This window comes from Tachyglossus aculeatus, chromosome 4, assembly GCF_015852505.1.
Source record: "Tachyglossus aculeatus isolate mTacAcu1 chromosome 4, mTacAcu1.pri, whole genome shotgun sequence".
Lineage (NCBI taxonomy): Eukaryota > Metazoa > Chordata > Mammalia > Monotremata > Tachyglossidae > Tachyglossus > Tachyglossus aculeatus.
This window is the reverse complement of record NC_052069.1, coordinates 56,169,513-56,187,266: the sequence shown is the minus strand read 5'-3', so window position 1 is coordinate 56,187,266 and position 17,754 is coordinate 56,169,513.

Genomic DNA, 17,754 nt, shown 5'->3' with positions numbered 1-17,754 from the left:
AGTACAGTACAACAACAGACAGAGTCCCTGACCACAACAAGCTCACAAATGACACCAGAGAGATTGTAATAGGTGAGAATAAAACTCAGAAGTCTTAAGTAATAATCATGAGTCATCAGTACCAAAATAACAAATCTAATTCTCCTCAGTTTGAAGATTATATAGAGTCAGGGCCACAGCCCTGCTTAGGGCAAGGAACCAGCCCATTTTGGTGATTTGCAGGTATAAACAACAACACTGCCTTATACAATTCCACTGAGTTGAACATCTATGCCCTTTGAGGCTAGGGAAAGTTGAAGATAAAGAAAATGTCATGAGATGAGTGTCCTGAACAGATTACATCAAAGCCTAAAGAGGAAGGAAACTCATGGGAAATAGTATATTGTCCAGGTGAGCAAAGAAGTTACTATTCGGGGTCGATTTACTGGTGAGCAATCAGTAGACTAGGGACAAGCGTAGCCCTTTGGCAGAGACCCTATAACATATTCACTGCTCTCCACACAAACTCAAAATATGAATTACTCACTCCACAGAGTGAATGGGCCAAGGGCAAGCGTCAACCAGATGAAATAAAAACAAAATGTCAAGGAACCAGTGTATGACTTCCCAAAATCAATTTGTTTCTCCCTAACTGAAATCCTTGGTGGACATTGAATTCATCTCTCTGCCTTCCATTGAGTTTCTCGGTTTGTATGGTTTTTCCTGAATGAAAATTATCCAGGTTCTCAATACCTAACCTGATTTTCAAAAGTCAGAAAAATTTATTCTCTCATTCTGTTGATGGAAAGACTAATGAGGAGGAATTTCAACTCCAGCTCATTTCTATTAGAGCTTTCTCACCTGCGTGAGAGCTCTGAGCCATTCACACGTGCTGAATTGGGGGCAGTTTTCAGATCCAGCACTTTAGGGAGCATTGGTAACAGACCAAATCAGCCAGCAAGGGAATTCTGGAACCAACACCTCATCAGTCAATCATGGTCTCGGCCCAAGGTGAGCAGAATGCAGTTTAAGGATGGAAAGTAATGAACTTCATTATAGGAATGTAGTTCTAATCCCTGAACCACCAAACCCTAAAATCAAGCCTGGAAGTAGTCACGCTGAACTTTCAACAGTGTTCCTAGTGGATAGAGCACAGGCCTGGAAATCAGAAAGACCTGAGTGCTAGTTTTGTTTCTGCCACTTATGTGCTATGTGACCTTGAGAAAGTCGTTTGGCTTCTCTGTCTCTTAGTTACCTCATCTGTAAAATGGGGGTTAAGACCATGAGCCCCATTTGGGACATGAACTGTGTCCAACCTGATTTCCTTGTATCTACACCAGTGCTTAGTACTGTGCTTCGCACACAGTAAAGCGCTTAACAAATACCATAAAAAAGGGATATATGCAAGCCAAAAGAGGAAGACAAACCATTTAAAGACATAAAGACAGTAATAGCAATAGTGTTTATTATTAAGCATTAATGGTGTGCAAAACACTGCACTAAGCCCTAGGAAAAACACATGAGTGAGAATTAGACATAGGCCCTGTCCTTGAAGGATCTACAGTCTAAGATTCAGGGAGGGAATAGTGGTAAAGGACCTGTGAGGGAACACGAAATGATAAAAGTAAAAACAACAGAAAAGGAAAATGATAACTACAATGAGATTAATAGGGTATTGTGGTAAAAGGAGCAAAGTTTCAGGCTTCTCATGGCTCAGAGCTCAACAGTTAAAAAATTTCTACCGCAGCCCTAGCAACAACCAGCCTCAAACAATACAACATAACAGTGAATTGGTAGGAGACCTATCAGGTCTCAATCAGTAGAGGAGGTGTTCTTCTGAAACAAAGCTTTACAAAGATTGGTTTACCAAAAACAGGTTTGCAAACGGAGTCATATAGGGCAATCTGGAAATGCATCACCAGTGAGGGCCGATCTTCCCATGTTCAAAATATAAAATGGAACACCAGTTCTTTCAATCACACCAATAGGTACAATTAGGATTTCACTGCCAGTAATGAAACCTAGTGGTCTATAACTTGGCCATGTGACAACAATTTGTATTTGCATAGCACTTATTTTTCTAAAACATTTTCCCATCAGTTATCTCATTTTATCCTCTCAATAGCCCTAGAAGGAATAGAGAGGGAAATACCATTAGCTTCATTTTACAGATAAGGAAGCTGAGACACAGAGAGTTGGAGTGATTTGCCAAACATTACCCAGTAGGCCAGGGGAAAAGCTCATATTGAGACCCAGATCTTTTGACTTAATTCCAAGCTTTTTCCACTGTTACCCTGGGCACAAGGAAGAGTATGAAAAACTAAGTAGAAGTGGAAAGAAAGACCCTCCATCTTTTCTAGCCTACTTACTCTTCCGCAAAATTATTAACTTTAATCTATCAATCATATTTATTGAGCACTTCTGTGCAGAGCACTGAACTAAACACTTAGGAGAGTACAGCATAACAGGGTTGGTAGACTTCAATGTTTGTGGAGATGCCCTTGGCTGGGCTTGCTTAGGAAAAGCATATTTTTGAATGTTGGCTTTGCAAATACAAACCCAATTGTTTCAGTCTACTCTAAAGTTGATATAGAATGATTTCAACAGCATTTTGCTTTCATAATCCACTTCCACACTGGAAACAGAGGAGGACACATGTAGAGAAGCAGCATGGCTCAGTGGAAAGAGCCCGGGCTTTGGAGTCAGAGGTCATGGGTTCAAATTCTGGCTCTGCCAACTGTCAGCTGTGTGACTTCGGGCAAGTCACTTCACTTCTCTAGGCCTTAGTTCCCTCATCTGTAAAATGGGGATGAAGACTGCGAGCCCCCATGGGACAACCTGATCATCTTGTAATCTCCCCAGCGCTTAGAATAGTGCTTTGCACATAGTAAGTGCTTAATAAATGCCATCATCATCATTATTATTATTATGTATGCCATTAACAACTGTCAGTATTATAAACTAACTGCAAATTACTGTTGGTTCTGTCACATACAGACCATACAACCGTGCTGCGGTTTTCAAGTTCCTCTATTAATGTAGACACCAATTTATTTATTCAGCACCCTCAAATGAATAAAACCCAGTGCTCTGCACACAGTAAGTGCTCAATAAATACGATTGAATGAGTTAATAGTTCAAACTTATTTAATTCAATTCAGTTTAAAACAGGGCTGTTCTTTAAATGGATCATCTTTATGATAAATTTAGCATGTTTGGGACAGGTGCTGAAATTATAAATATACTAAACTAGAATAAGCTTATCTCCATAAAGCAATTGTATTTTGGAGGGACCTGGAAAAGTGTTCGGCTGTTTAAAGGGCAATATCCCTGTTTTGTTGTTCATTAATTTTCTGTTCTCAACAGTTCCAAAGCACAGGAACTAAATGTTGGGGCTATAAAGAGAAAAGCAGCTTCTTCCCAGAATGCATACAAATCATCTGGGCTCCTTCTCTTTTAGGCTAAGACTTGTTATTCCGACTTCTATGTGATTTGCACACCAAACAGTGGAACAGAACTGACAAAGTGCACATACTCATGGGGGGAAAAAATAAAGCCTCTTTATTCAGGAGTTTCCTGATCTGCAAGATATGCCACCTCCTCACGAATCTGCTCCACACACTGCTGTCCATCATTCAGCTGGCTTTTCAGAAATGAAAAAGCTATCTGTTGTCATAGAAACAAAAGCAATTTGTGCCACTGGGCAAGCTGATATGAGGGGGAATCACTGCTGTTTGGCTGTTTTCCAGAGACCCAGATGGAGGAAGCCAGGAAGGTGTAAAAAGGAGATACTGAATGTCCGCCACCCACACAGATAAAATAAACATTGACCCAGATTGGAGGGTCGATTAAAACAGCTCTGGAATGGGGAAGGGGGTGGGGATGTGTGCTTGAGGAAAAGTTTCCTGCCACCCAGAATAAAAGACAATATCGATATTCCTGTAAGGGCAGTCTGAAAACCTCTGCCCACCAGTGTGGGTTCTCTGGTGGGGTCATAGAAACCTCCACACCAGGGGATGCATTCTCATCAGTGGAAGATGCAATCACTTCTAAGAGCCTATAATTAAGGCCGTGATTAAGGCTATCTCTGAGAAAGGAGAAGTCCCAAGGGCGAAGATGAGCTGCCAAGGATCACCATTAACTCTGCAGAAGGCCAGGTGTTTATGCCGTTCCACCCATTTATAACCACTTTATGGCTTCTGCAGAATGGCTTCACCTGCAAATCATTACAACATCATGAAATAGTGACCCTGCCACCTTCCCCTGTCATTCCAAGTGGATGGTTTCCTCTTATGGCTTACGGACACAGAAGGTTGATTCCTAAGGTCCGACTGGAATCAGAGTCCAAACCCAAACCGGGGCTAAGATGGGGAAGGGAGGGGTGAGCACTCCCTGCATGGCTGCTTTCTAACACTCCATTTCTAGTTTGCTTTTGGGCCTCCTCCTGGCCCAGCATGAACCCAGGAAATTAAGGCAAACAGCCGGACTGCTCATAGTTGGGAAAGTGTGTCAGAGCAGCAGGGGTGGACAATTCTTTCAACAGGAGGGTCACTAACAGCCTCTTGAGGTGAAGTTCTTCAGGCTGATTGGGGTGTGAGCTGGAGAGAGGGAGAAGTTTAAACAGTGGAAGAACAGCTGCTACTGCCCATAGAATTCTTGCCTGGCCATGTCCTGGCTAGGGGATAAAGTGAACTCCACCACACGCATCTCTAACTCAGGCTGCAGACTGTATGGGTGTTATGAACTGCTTCTCTGGCCAATTCAGAGCCAAGTGATACCCAGTCCTTGGGCCAAAAGGGTTAAATGCTGAAAGTAAGTAGGGAGGGAACAAGGATAAGGCTTTCCCAGACTAAGCCCCCTCTTTTCCTCAGTTCCCCCTCCTTTCTGCATCACTGCGACTTGCTCCCTTTGCTTTTCTCCCCCTCTCCCCACTCCCCCATTGCATGAAATTGCATATATGTATAGTTCTATGTCTTTATATTGATGACTGTATACTTGTTTTGATATCTGTCTCCCCCCTTCTAGACTGTAAGTCTGATGTGAGGAGGGATTGCCTTTATTGCTTAGTTGTACTTTCCAAGTGCTTAGTACAGTGCTCTGCACACAGTAAGTGCTCAATAAATATGATGGAATGAATGAATGAATGAAATTTTCAGAGCAGCTGAGGTGGTAACTCAAAGAGACAGACCACTGAAGGGTCCGCAGCTGCCTGGAACCAATTGATTCCAGTTAATTCTACTTGAGGACAGGTGATTGCTGGCCTGTGGGGGCAGAGCATGGAGGGAGGAGTGGCTTTCCCTGTTCTACGCAGTAACAGGCCTGAGCCAATCAGTGACTGCTACATAGAGCCCCAGTTGCGATACCTAAGGCAGATATAAGGTGCTTTTTTTGAATGGTGAGAAGGCACACAAAGGGTTAAGTAAGAGGTACATACAGAGGTAAGCACCTGGAGCAGAAGCAAGCAGCACAGAGAAGTGAGCAGCAGGAGGCAGGAACTCTTGGAAGCAGAAAGAAGTATTGGTAGAATGGGCTGCTTTGACCATAGACTGGTATTGGACCCTTGGTGAAGTGAGTGTGTGTATGTGTCATTCCCTTACATGCTGGTAAAACTAAGTAAAAACTTTCCACAGTGATCTTGGTGATCAGAAGTATGGTTTGACTTCTACTATGTGTCATCAAGGCTCTCCTGATCCAGGCAGGTCTTGATTGATATGAACCAGGGGCTCACGACACACACAATGGGTACTATGAAAATCATTGTCATAATCAATGTAAAATTATTCTTGCATTTACACTTCAAAAATAGGGTTGGGGCAACTATGCAGCAGAAGTAATTATGCAAATAAATATGCATATTGCCATCCTTGGTCTTAAAGGTGATACTACTTTCAGCGAAGTCCTTTTGATGCAGATAAGTGAGAATGGAAAAAAAATGTATGACTGGCAAGCATACCTTTCCACATTATTTGCATGAAATAGATAAATTCCCCGCTGCTTCACTAATGCTTGCTCCACCCAGGATCTCTCTCTGTTCTTCAGTTGTCTCGTGGTCTTTCAATCTTCTTAAAGCAATTTGGTTATTTGGACTTGATCTTGATGATGATAATAACAACAATAATAACAATAGTATTTTAAACACTTACATGCCAGGCACTATACTAAGTGCTGGGGTATGATACAAGTTAAACAAGGAGGACAGAATACTGTCCCACACAGGGCTCACAACCTCAGGAATCACATAACCAACCTAGATGTGACTTCAAACTGAAACATAACACTTTGAAGGCATAATTTTTGCAGCATGACAAATTTATGTAAAGTACTGAGAATAACATGAAGACCTCTAGTGTGGAATAAGCTGAGACTGTCTCACTGAGCATAGTACACCTGGTCAGGTTCTTTAAAGGGACTGTCCACCTTACCTAAGATGTGCCTGAAAAGCAACAGTGAACTAACCTACTTTTATGACATCACTTCTTGCCATTTTTCAAAAGCCAAACCACAAGTCGTAATTGTTGGGATAGATGACCTCATGGAAGAGAAACTTCTCCTGGCCTCCCAAAGTCTCTTTCAAGTATTTGTGAAATGAACATGTCAACCAAAAAAAAAAACCTATGGATGGAGGCAATGTTGGTGGGGCTTTGGAGTGCCACACACAAAGCTAGAAATGGCGCTGTCAAAGGTTCCCCGTGCAAGGCATCAGCCCATGTTTTGTTTCCAGAAAGAGCATTCCTTATAGTGATAAGTACAATTTAAGAACTCAATCTGGTTGTCTGATGCTTGGAATCCCATCTTGTGGGAGGAATGCTGGATTGAGATGAAGCTTCTTTTCTTTGCATTTATCCTCTACTAAAGAGACATGAGGCTAAGCACCACTTACTAAAAATGAATCAAATACCCAACCCTGGAACTGTAGCATCCTCACAGAAGAGAACTTGAACCATTAACTGTCTCATTTCTCCAGTTTTCAGGCAGATGCCTATATAACCAAGAACCCAGGCAAGACCCAACAGCTATTACACGTTAGTCCCAACAGCTATTACATGTTAGTGGAATGTAACGAAGCTATCTAAAAAGAAATGTATAAGAGCGGGGAATCACCTCCCCAATTTTCAGAACCCAAAAAACCAAAATCTGACCCTGTTCTAATTATTATTATTATTAATATTTTTATGGTACTTGTTAAGCACTTGCTCTGTAAAGGACTATTATTAGTGCTGGGATAGATACACATTAATCAGGTCAGACACAATCTCTGTCCCACATGAGGCTTAGAGTCTAAGTAGAAGGTGAAATACACATTGAATCCCCATTTTACAGATGAGGAAACTGAAGCACAAAGAAGTTGTGACTTGTAAAGCCAAAACAACAGGAAAATGGCAGGGCCAGGATTAGAACCCAAGTCCTCTGACTCCCAGGTTCATTCTCTTTCCACTAGGTCATGCTGCTCCTTTACCTTCCAATGATGATTTGAGAAAGATACAAGGTAAGATACAAGTTAAGCAAGGAAGACAGAGTCCTTGTCCTACACAGGGCTCACAATCTTACCAACCTATATGTGAATCTCATGCCTTATTCATTTCCAAGGCCAAGATAACAACAAATAGAGACAACTGCATAAATATATTAATATTTATAGGAGTAACTCCTATAAAACAAAATGTAATCTTGCTCTGTACTTTGAATTATTTCTTAAGAATGAGATCATTTACAATTTCTGTCCCTTCCCTTCTTCTCCCTGTCCTGGGATGGTCTGGACTAGTTTGGTGTCTGGGTGTGTTTTTTGGGGTAGGGAGGGAGGTAGATGGGGGTCAGGAGGGCAACAGGGACCGAGTTTTAAAAGGGTCATGGAAATATGGCAGAAACTCCTCACCCTCGGCTTCAAGGCTGTCCATCACCTCGCCCCCTCCTACCTCACCTCCCTTCTCTCCTTCTGCAGCCCAGCCCGCACCCTCGCTCCTCTGTCACCGCTAATCTCCTCACTGTGGCTTGTTCTCGCCTGTCCCACCATCGATCCCCCGGCCCACGTCATCCCCCTGGCCTGGAATGCCCTCCCTCTGCCCATCCGCCAAGCTAGCTCTTTTCCTCCCTTCAAGGTCCTACTGAGAGCTCACCTCCTCCAGGAGGCCTTCCCAGACTGAGCCCCCTCCTTCCTGTCCCCCTCCTCCCCCTCCCCATCACCCCTGCCTTACCTCCTTCCCCTCCCCACAGCACCTGTATATATGTTTGTACATATTACTCTATTTTATTTGTACATATTTATTCTATTTATTTTATTTTGTTAATATGTTTTGTTTTGTTCTCTGTCTCCCCCTTCTAGACTGTGAGCTCACTGTTGGGTAGGGACCATCTCTATATGTTGCCAACTTGTACTTCCCAAGCGTTTAGTACAGTGCTCTGCACACAGTAAGTGCTCAATAAATATGATTGAATGAATGAATGAATGAATATGGGCCAAGTGGACAATAATAATAATAATGATGGCATTTATTAAGCGCTTACTATGTGCAAAGCACTGTTCTTAGTGCTGGGGAGGTTACAAGGAGATCAGGTTGTCCCACAGGGGACTCACAGTCTTAATTCCCATTTTACAGATGAGGGAACTGCGGCACAGAGAAGTTAAGTGACTTGCCCAAAGTCACACAGCTGACAATTGGCAGAGCTGGGATTTGAACCCACGACTGCTGACTCCAAAGCCCGTGCTCTTTCCACTGAGCCACGCTGGGCAAGGCAAGGAGCGAGGTGGGGGGAAGAGGCTGATGAAGAAAGACAGGACAAATAGCAGTCGACAGGAGGAGTGGGGCAGGCATGGCCAGCCAGGATGCAATATAAAAATATCCCAGCTTACGTCACTGTGAAATAGAAGACGACATTGCTGTGCTTTTCCAGGGAGTGTTGGAGGTTATTTTTACATTTGATTTAGATTTGAGATAGGGACTTCACTATAAATCGGGAAACAGGTTCACCTCTTGTCATTTTTAAGGCTGCTAAGGGTGTCTTCATCGTGCCTAGGTGCATGAGCCAATAACTCCAGGACTAAATGTAGAGCTCTAAAAATAAGTTTGGAAAGTGGTGCTTTGGATTAGGGCATTTAGGTCACCACAATATAATATCTCATATGCGCACCCCTTTCCCAGAGAATTCATTCATTCAGTCAGTCAATTGTATTTATTGAGCGTTTACTGTGTGCAAAGCACTATACTAAGTGTTTGGGAGAATATAACAATGAGACACGTTCCCTGCCCACAATGAGCTTCTAGAAGGGGTGAAAGCCTAGAAAGTCTAGAGGGGGAAAAAGCTTATGGTCTAGAGAACTGCTGAGAAAACTAGCAATAGTAGTTCATGTTAAGTGCTTATTATATGCCATGCAATGTGCTCCAAGGGTAAGGAAGATACGAGATAAACAGGTCAGGAACAGCTCCTGTCCCACACAGGGCTTATAGTGGAAGGGGAAAGAAATCACATCTTTCATCTGTCATTATTGGGCCACTTCTGCCCCTTGTCTTTTGTAGTGCTTAGCCCACTCTGCTTTACACCCAAATTTCTGGTGAAATGATCTCTCTCTCTCTCTCTCTCTCTCTCTCTCTCTCTCTAAGAGCACAGGCTTTGGAGTCAGAGATCATGGGTTCAAATCCCAGCTCCAACAATTGTCAGTTGTATGACTTTGGGCAAGTCACTTAACTTCTCAATGCCTCAGCTACCTCATCTGTAAAATGGGGATTAAGACTGTGAGCCCCCTGTGGGACAACCTGATCACCATGTAACCTCCCCAGCACTTAGAACAGTGCTTTGCACATAGTGAGAGCCTAATAAATGCCATCATTAAACCCTCAATCAATAATATTTATTGAGCATTTACTGTGTGCAGAGCACCATTCTAAGAATTTGCGAGAGTACAATATAACAGAGAAGCAGCCTAGCCTTGTAGATAGAGCAGGGGCCTGGGAGTAAGAAGGGCCTGGATTCATTCATTCATTCAATTGTATTTATTGAGTGCTTACTGTGTGCAGAGCACTGTACTAAGTGCTTGGAAAGTTTTATGCAGACTCTGTTACTTTGCTGTGTGAATGTGGGCAAGTCACTTAACTTGTCTGTGCTTCATTTACCCCATTTGCAAATGGCGATTACTACTGTGAGCCCCATGTGGAATATAATAATAATGATGGCATTTATTAAGCACTTACTATGTGCAAAGCACTGTTCTAAACTCTGGGGAGGTTACGAGGTGATCAGGTTGTCCCACGGGGGGTTCACAGTCTTAATCCACACTTTACAGATGAGGTAACTGAGGCACAGAGAAGTGAAGTGACTTGCCCAAAGTCACACAGCTGACAATTGGTGGAGCAGGGATTTGAACCCATGACCTCTGACTCCAAAGCCTGTGCTCTTTCCATTAAGCCATGCTATCGTACCTGATTAGCTTGTATCTCCCCAGAGCTTAGTACAGTGCCTGTCACATAGTAAGCACTTAAATACCCCCCCAAAACCAAAAAAATATGGCGTTGTTTGTCATGTCCCCAGCCTACAATAAGCATTTCTCCCATCCGCCCTCCCTTCTTTGTTGACTATGCAATTAACTGTGTACCCCATAACTGCTTTGATACTGATCCCAGCCATAATAATAATAAAAATAATAATGATGGCATTTGTTAAGCACTTACTATGTGCAAAGCACTGTTCTAAGCTCTGGGGAGGATACAAGGTGATCAGGTTGTCCCACGTGGGGCTCACAGTCTTAGTCCCCATTTTACAGATGAGGTAACTGAGGCCCAGAGAAGTTAAGTGACTTGCCCAAAGTCACACAGCTGACAACTGGAGGAGCCGGGATTTGAACCCATGAACCTCTGACTCCATACAGCCATACAGCACTTACCCTTATACTCGACAATGCCCCCATCTCTAATCCATTTTAATGTGTCTCCCCTACTATAATGTAAGCTACCTGTGGGCAGGGCTCATGTCTACCAATTCTATTATGTTGTACACTCTCAAGCACTTAGTACAGTGCTCTGCAGGAAGTGCTCACTAAATAGCATTGATTGGTTGATTGGAAGGGTCCACAGACCTGTGTGGGCACTTCTGGCCATAGTCCACAGGGGGTGACTGGGCGGGTCACTGGCAAATGGGGCAGCCTTAGTTTGGTAGCTTCCTTCGCTGCTGGGTCACTTGGCTAGCGAAGGCTCATCTTAAGGAACTTGCTTATCCTCTTTTACCACCAAGGCAACAGACAGTAATGGCTCCCACAACTGGGTGAAGTCAGCGAAAACTATTCTGGAGGAAAATCGAATCATGGAGTGGTCATTTTTCTGTAGGCTCCTTGTGGGCACAGAACATATCTCCCAACTTCACTGCATTGTATTGCACTGTCTGTTATGTTGTACTCTCCCAAGCTTTGAGTACAGTGCTCTGTACACAGTAAGCGCTCCATAAATACAATTGAATGAATACTCTTCAAGAGCTTAATACAGTGTCCTGCACCCAGAAAACGCTCAATAAATACCACTGATTGATTTTATGAAGACACGAGGACTCTCCACAGAAACAAGACCAACCTAGTGTTGCTGCAGCCAATAGCACCAGCCACTGCTAATGAGCGGTTGTTAGTGGCAACATACTGAAAACAAATAACAAGGGGAAAGAGCACAACGCGATCACTGAAAATGGGCCAATTGTTGACCGTCAGCAGCAGGAATGTGGCCTTGATGTTGCTGAAACTTGAGGTTGTACCTTCTGTTTAATTGCCAGTTTGCTACCAGAGGCTTTGCTGTTTTATTTCACACGTTTATAATATAGTTTTGCGGCATATGAAACTTGACTGCCATCCCTGTTTCTGGAGTAACATTCAGTTTTGTAATCCGATGGGCAAAAGACAAATCAACTTGCACCCTCTGCTGGTGTTGTTCAGCGACTGAACACAGAGAGTTTCCTATAACGGAGTAGTTAAATTAAAACTACATTGCACATCTAGCATAGATTCAGAGCAGGATCTATCCTGGTATCAATGTAAAAAAAGCAGATAACCCTACTGTAAATGTGGAAAATACCATCAGCATCATCAACAACCATGTTCTTGTGTGATTTTCCTCCCCCAAGCGAGCTATGGGTTGGATAGGACTGATCTGAGATTAGCAGCATTCACTGTGACTCGAGGAAATGTTGTCCTCAGGGTCGGGGGGAGGGGAGGCTTAGGAATCTCAGTCTGCTGCTTGTGTTACACTTTCTTTTCTATCCCTCAATAGCGGGAGAGGCCAAGCTGGAATTCTTGGGGTAAATAGAGTGAGCCACTAAATAGAGTGAGCCAGAACCAGGGTTCCTCAGACAGAGATTTGTAGGGGCCAGGTTAGGTCTGAACCTCGAAGTGCAGGCCCAGAGCCTCACCTAGCCCAGTCTCAGAAGGTAAATAGGTCCCTGCCAAGCTCCAACCGCCTTGGCTGAGTGTAACCGTGGGTGTTGGTATGTTTGGGTCTGTCTCCATGGATCCATGTATAAGCCTGTATTTCTCTCTCTCTTCCTCCATTCATTCATTCATTCAATCATATTTATTGAGCACTTACTGTGTGCAGAGCACTACACTAAGCACTTGGGAAGTACAAGTTGGCAACATATAGGGACGGTCCCTACCCAACAGCAGGCTTGCTTACTGTGTGCAGAGCACTACTCTAAGCACTTGGGAAGGACAAGTCAGCAAGATATAGACACGGTCCCTACCCAACAATGGGCTCACAGTCTAGAAGAGGGAGACAGACAACAAAACAAAACATGTAGACAGGTGTCAAAATCGCCAGAACAAATAGAATTAAGGCTATATGCACATCATTAACAAAATAAATAGAATAGTCAATATGTACAAGTAAAATAGAGTAATAAATCTGTACAAATATATACAAGTGCTGTGGGGAGGGGAAGGAGGTAGTGTGACTGTGTTGTCCCCTTCCTAATCCCTAGCATGTGTGTCTGTTTTCCCCTTCCCAGCTCCACAATTGTGTCTGTGTGACTACTAACCTTTTGTGTGGGCCTAGGTTTTTGCTGCCCCAGTCCTCAGTGCATGCCTGTGGGTCCACTTCATGTGTGTTTGTGTGTGTGTATGTGTCTCCCAAGCACTGCCCTCTGGGAGCCCTATCCCTGGAAGCTCCACCCAGTAGAAGGCCCTCTCCACATTCTCAGGGAAGCAGTGTGGCTCAGTGTAAAGAGCACAGGCTTGGGAGTCAGAGATCATGGGCTGTAATCCAGCTCTGCCACTTGGCAACTGTGTGACTTTGGGCAAGTCACTTAACGTCTCTGGGCCTCAGTTACCTCATCTGGAAAATGGGGATTAAGACTGTGAGCCCCACGCGGGACAACCTGAATAACTTGTATCCCCCCAGCACTTAGAACAGTGCTTGGCACATAGTAAGTGCTTAACAAAAGCCAACATTATTATTATTATTATTATTATTATTATTATTATTATTATTATTATTCTCCCCGCATCCAAAATGAAACAGTCACATGCCCCTGAAGGACACACTTAGCACAGTAAAGTTTCCTTAGTCAATACAAATGCATCTGAAAGACTGGGATCTGGCCCACCCTCATTCCAGCTCAGGGCTTAGTGGGCTGCCCCTCGGAGCTGTAGGCATGTAGCATCAAACAGCCAGAAAAGGTCACGGCCCGGTCTGAGCTTTCCATTTACAGCTTTGATGCCAGGCTGATGACAACCAGACTCTTCTGGGCTGGCAGACAGGGAGGCCAAATGGTCACACAACAGCAGAGCTAAGCAAGGGACTCCTGAAAAGGCAGAAGTGATGTGTCGGGGAACTAAGTCAATAGTATTTATTGAGGGCTTTCTGTGTATAGAGCACTGTACTAAGCACTTGGAAAAGTACAATATAACAATACAAGAGACACATTCCCTGCCCACAACAAGCTTACAGCCTAGAGGAGGAAACAAGACATTAACATAAATAAATAAAATTACCAATATGTACATATATGCTGTGGGGCTGGGGAGAGGATGAATAAAGGGAGCAAATCAGGGCAATGCAGAAGGAGTGGAAGAAAAGGAAGAGAGGGCTGAGTGAGGGAAGGCCTCTTGGAGGAGATATAAGGCTTTGAATGCGGGGGAGAGTAACTATCTGTAGGTTATGAAGAGGAAAGGCATTCCAGAACAGATGCAAGTCACTGACCGAGAGGTCAGTGGTGAGATAAACAAGACTGAGGTACAGTGAGATGGTTAGCATTAGCTGAGTGAAGTGGGATGGCTGGGTTCATTCATTCAATCGTATTTATTGAGCACTTACTGTGGGCAGAGCACTTACTAAGCGCTTGGGAAGTACAAGTCGGCAACATATACAGACAGTCCCTAACCAACAATGGGCTCACAGTCTAGAAGGGGGAGACAGACAACAAAACAAAACATGTAGACAGGCGTCAAAACCGTCAGAGTAAACAGAACTATAGCTATTTGCACATCACTGATAAAATATAGTAGTAAATACGTACAAGTAAAATAGAGTAATAAATATGTACAAATATATACAAGTGCTGTGGGGAGGGGAAGGAGGTAGGGCAGACCTCCTGGAGGAGGAGGAGGAGGAGGAGGTTGTAGTTGAAGAGTGGTGAGGTAGGAGGGTGCAAACTGAGAAAGTCCAAGAGAAGGACTTCCAGTCTTTGGACCCCATTCAATTTTCTCAGCTGACCATGCCCCACTTGTCCATTCAATTTTCTCAGCTGACCATGTCCCACTTAGCCTCCATAAACAAACTACCCTCCTTCTCAACACCACCCTTTCTACTGAACTTGACTCAGTCACTCCCCTATCCCTTAGTCGATTTTATACCACTAACCCACAGCCCTGGATCTCCTGCACAGTCCACCTCCTTCACTCTTGTACTCGAGCTGCAGAACACTGCTGGCATTAATCTAAATATCAAGCTGACTTTGTCCACTTCAAGTTTATTCTTGCATGCTTTAACTCTGCCCTCCCTCTGCTCAGCAAAACTATTTCTCCCCCTTTAATGAAACCCATGCTCATAGTCTATACCAGTTGTTCCCAACATTCAAGTCCCTCCTCGGGCTCCCTGTTTCCCAGCCTCCCCCATCCCTTGCCCCCAATTACCTGGCCACTTACTTTACTAAGAAAATTGACACCATCAGGAGTGAGCTCCCTAAAATTGCCCCTGCCCCTCCCACTTCTGGCCCTCTCTTCAACTCTCCCATCCTTCCTAGCAGGATCTGTATAGGATATCTCCTGCTTCCTCTCAAAAGCCATCCCCTCCACCTGCGCCTCTGACCCCATTTCTTACCCACAACCCCAACTCTCGCCCTCTCCCTTCTTCCCTCCCTAACAGCCATCTTCAATCATTCACTCTCCAATGGCTTCTTCCCTACTGCTTTCAAACATGCCATTGTCTCCCCTATATTAAAAAAACCCTCCCTTGACCCCACAGCTCCATCCAGTTATCGCCCCATCTCCCTCCTACCATTCCTCTCCAAACTCCTTGAGCAAGTTGTCTACACCCACTATCTCAAAATTCCTCTCTTCCATTTCTCTCTTTGATCCCCTCCAATCTGCCTTCCATCCCTTTCACTCCACAGAAACTGCCCATTCAAAGGTCACCCAGTGATCTCCTTCTTGCCAAATCCAATGGCTTCTACTCCATCTTAATTCTCCTTGACCTCTCAGCTGCCTTCGACACTGTGGAACATGGACCACCCCCTCCTCCTAGAAACGCTACCCAAACTTGGCTTCACTGATTCTGTCATCTTCTGATTCTCCTCATCTCTCTGACTGTTCATTCTCAGTCTCCTTCACTGGTTCTTTTAGACTGTGAGCCCACTGTTGGGTAGGGACTGTCCCTTTATGTTGCCAACTTGTACTTCCCAAGCGCTTAGTACAGTGCTCTGCACACAGTAAGCGCTCAATAAATGCGATTGATTGATTGGTTCATTCATTAATTCAATCGTATTTACTGAGTGCTTATTGTATGCAGAGCACTGTACTAATTGCTTGGAAAGTACAATTCAGCAACAGATAGAGACAATCCCTACCCAACAATGGGCTCATAGTCTAGAAGGGGGATACAGGCAACAAAACAAAACAGGGTTCCTCCTCTGACTCCCACCCCCTAATTGTGGGGTTCCCTCAAGTTTCAGTTCTGGGGCCCCTTTTATTTTCCATCTATTCTCCACTCCCTTGGAGAACTCATTCACTCACATGACTTTAACTACCAATTCTGTGTGGATGATACCCAAATCTACATCTCCAGCCCTGATCTCTCTCCCTCTCTCCAGTCTTGCATTTCCTCCTGCCTTCAAGACATCTCTACTTGGATGTCCTCCTCTCACCTCGAAGTTAATATGTCCAAAATAGAACTCCTTATCTTCCCACCCAAACCCTGTCCTCCTTGTGACTTTCCCATCACTGTAGATGGCACCACCATCTATCATCTCTAACAAGCCCATAACCTTGGTGTTATCCTTGACTCCTTTCTGTCAGCCAACTCGCAGTCAATCCATCACTAAATCCTGTGGACCCCACCTTCACAAATACACCCTTTCCTCTCCATTCAAACTGCTACCACTTTAATGCAATCACTCATCCTATCCCACCTGGATTACTGCATCAGCATCCTTGTTGACCTCCCAGCTTCCTGTCTCTCCCCACTCCAGTTCATACTTTCCAATTTCCACTTTGCCGTCAGCCAGTACCTCCCTGAGGAAGAAGTTTCAGGGAACATGTCTTACCAATTTTGCTATACTGTACTCTCCCAAGCATTTAGTGCAGTGCTGAACACACAATAAGCGCTCAAAGAATACAACTGATTGATTAATAATAATAATTGTGGTATTTGTTAAGTGCTTACTATGTGCCAAGCACTGTTATAAGTGCTGGGGTAGATACAAGGTAATCATGTTGCTCCACATGGGACGCACAATCTTAATCCCCATTTTTCAGAGGAGGTAACTGAGGCACAGAGAAGTTAAGTGACTTGCCCAAGGTCATGCAGCAGACAAGTGGCAGAGTCTGGATTAGAACCCATGTCCTCTGACTCTCAAGCCCGGGCTCTTTAGTGGGCTCATTATGGGCAGAGGATGTGTCTGTTATATGGTTGTATTGTACTCCCCCAAACACTTAGTACAATGCTCTGCACACAGCAAGTGCTAGATAAATACCATTGATGGATCAAATGATTCAGGATTTTCATTCCAACAGTCATAACCGGGACTTCAATTAAGTACGGCCATAGGGGAGCCAACATCAGGGCCCTCTTTTAGGGAGACACAGAAAGAAGGAGCTAAATAAAGACTCATCCGTCCTGATAGGAAAGGGAATACAGTGTACTCCATTCTCCCTGTAAACTGTGGATTCTTCCCTCTGCAACTGTAAGCTCCTTGTGGGTAAAGGTTCTGTCTACCAACTCTGTTAAAATAATTAAAACAACAGCAATACTAATAATGGTATATGTTGTCCCCCTTTTAGACTGTAAGCCCACTGTTGGGTAGGGACTGTCTCTATATGTTGCCAATTTGTACTTCCCAAGCGCTTAGTACAGTGCTGTGCACATAGTAAGCGCTCAATAAATATGATTGATGATGAATGTACCAAGCACTGTACTAACATCTATTAAACATTGGGGTAGATGCAAGATGATCAGGTCCCATATGGGGCTCACAGTCTACATAGAAGGGACAACAGGTTTTGTATTGCTGTATTGCATCTGTTGCATTGTATTTCCCCAAGAGCTTAGTACAAAGCTCTCCACACAAGAAGGGCTCAATAGTCATCGATTGATT